This window comes from Echinops telfairi, unplaced genomic scaffold (genome assembly GCF_000313985.2).
Source record: "Echinops telfairi isolate 266 unplaced genomic scaffold, ASM31398v2 ScPeMD7_7412;HRSCAF=8450, whole genome shotgun sequence".
In the NCBI taxonomy this organism is placed as follows: domain Eukaryota; kingdom Metazoa; phylum Chordata; class Mammalia; order Afrosoricida; family Tenrecidae; genus Echinops; species Echinops telfairi.
In genome coordinates this window covers 402400-405312 of record NW_022111312.1, presented here as the reverse complement: position 1 = coordinate 405312, position 2913 = coordinate 402400, and positions in this window count along the sequence as shown.

Here is a 2913-nt window from a genome sequence, read left to right as displayed (position 1 = left end):
GAAAAGAGTCCATAAATTCCTCTTCAGACTCACACAACACATGCAATGACACTGAATGCTGGAAGATCACAGGCCAGTGGGTGGAAAGTCTTATGGATCCAGTGGCAATGGAAGCATCTTAGTGCAGGTGTGGGTCTCCACGTGGCTCCTCCAGCTCCAGGGCACTGGCTCCAACAGCATAGCTCCATGCAGCTTGTCAGCAGGAATGTGTCTCAGGGAGTGTGTGTGTCCTGCCTCCAGGGGGGAAGGCAGGAGCTCCCAGAATCCTTAGGAGAAGGCCATGCCCACACAGAGGCTTCATTGGCTATAACCTGATGGATAGGCTCGACTCCACCCTTCCTCAAGTTGACAGTAGATTATCTAACTGCCTCAGATGGTGAGATTTTTGTCTCACATATGTTGGACATGTCAGGGAAGACCAGTTCCTGGAGAAGGAAAGTGGAGAGGCAGCTAAAAAGAGGAAGACCCTCAGAGAGATGGAGTGAAACAGCTGCAGCAATGGGCTTAAGCAAGGGAATGGTAATGAGGACAGCCTAAGACCAGACAGGACTTCATTCTTTGGTGCAAAGGGGGCTCTGGGTCAATAGCACCTAACCACCAAATGCGAATCCGTCTTTCTAAATGCCATGCAAGGTGAAAGAATGCCACTCGATGGCCGTTCATTTTAGGATGTTTACGCCTTGATAATTCCAGAAAAACTGGTTCAGCAGGAAATGTTTTTACTTCTATAGGTCTGTGAAATTTAATGATTACCTTGCCTTACCCTCTTCAAAATAAAACTACTCCAAAAATCATCTTAGCACCAAAACTAGATGCCTAATGACAGCACTACTGCTTCCCCCTTTGCATTTGAGCTTCAATTCTAAAGCTCTTAGCTGGAGAAGAGCTGTGATCCACAGGCAGAAGGAGCCATAACTCCATAATGAGCACTGTCATAAGTTCAGATGTCATCTGATTTCTTTGTGATTAACCCTAAGCTGACGGGACATCTAAATTCAACCAAGTTGCTATGCTTGCATATCATTCTAGGAAAAACCCCAGGAGAGTCGGTTTGTCTACTGGAAGAGAGTAACATGAAGGAAATTATCAAAAACTAGGGAATCTGTACATTCCCTTACAGAAGGGTCTCGGGGAGGAGATGAGCCAGTCAGGGTGCAGTATAGCACCGATGAAACCTACAACTCTCCTCTAGTTCTTTAATGCTTCCTCCCCATCACTACCATGACCCCAATTCTACCTTACAACTCTGGCTAGACCAGATCAGAGCTGGAAACACAGGGGATCCAGGCCAGACAAACCCCTCAGGACCAATAATGAGAGTAGCGATACCAGGAGGATAAGGTGGTGGGGGGAGAAAGGGGGAACCGATCACAATGATCTACTTATAACCCCCTTCCAGGGGGATGGACAACAGAAAAGTGGGTGAAGGGAGACATTGGTCAGTGAAGGACATGAAAAAATAATTATTTTTAAAAATTTTATTGAGGGCTCTTACAGCTCTTATAACAATCCATACATCAAGCACATTGGTACATATGTTGCCATCATTATTTTCTAGACATTCAGTTTCTATTGAGCTCCTTCTTGCCTCCGCCCCTCCCCCCCCTCGTGGCTCCTTGACAAATAATAATTTTCCTATCTTACACTGACCGCTGTCTCCCTTACCCCACGGTTTCTGTTGTTCGTCCCCCTTGGGTGGGGGGTATGTGTATATCATCGGGATGGGTTCCCCTTCCGCCCTTCACCTCCCCACCTTCCCCCTCCCCTCCTGGTATCACTGTTCCCACTCCTGTTCCTGGATTCTGTGTGTCTTGAGCCATTATGCCTTATCTGCCTGATGAACTGATGTGTTCTTTTCTAGTAAGCCTGCACCTCTGTTGGTTTCCCTGACTCTCAACTGTCCCTGAGCGCTTCCTGGCCACAGTGAGTTGCATCCAGATTGCCATGGAGAACAGGAGCTGTTCCCTATTAGTTTGGGGGCAATATCTACAGAAGGCCCCTGTGGCACTCCCCAAGTAGGGATCCCACCCTCCATATCATCTCCCTAAGTCAAGCCAAGGACCCCTTCCCAGAACTGTCGGCCTGAGTGTTTTCCTTTTTATTTTTTCCTGCTTTGTTTTGATCTCTGTCGTACCTAGGATTTCTATGAGTTGGAAATGCCTCTGTAATAACAACAACAACAAAATTCTTCACTCTTCGTACTACCTTTTAGGATGGTAATCCTACAGGAAAGCATGTCTCTGAGAAACAAATGTGTAAGTAGTAAATTAAGACTTGTAGTTTTCAAACAAATAACTGTCGACCGCATGTCTCTGAGAAACAAATGCGCAAGTAGTAAATTAAGACTTGTAGTTTTCAAACAAATAACTGTCGACCAGCCATGACTCTAATTGGGTCCAAGAGAGAAATGAGTGGAGGCTAACCACATGAAAAGAAGGGAAAAAAGCAAAATTCACTGCCAACATGTCAATTCCAACTCAGAGCAACTCTGCAGAATAGCCTAGAACGGTTTCTTTGTGGGGGGGGGAGGGGTGTCTTTTTAAAATCATTTTATTAGGGGCTCATACAACTCTTATCACAATCCATACATACATCCATTGTTTCAAGCACGTTTGTACATTCATTGCCCTCATCATTCTCAAAATATGTGCTCTCCTCTTAAGCCCCTGGCGTCAGCTCCTCATTTCCCCCTCCGTCCCCGCTCTGTTTTCCTGATGGGAAGTAAAGGGAGAACTCTGGTAGTGGCTGTCTTCTATTTCATGTGGATGGGAACTACCTAGGGAAACGTTTGCTGGTTTCATGTGAATAAAGCATGTGCACATGCTTTACATGAATAAGGATACATACAAAAATAATTGTTTCTGGTACAGATAGGAACTGAAAATACAGGGAATCCAGGACGGATGAGCCCTA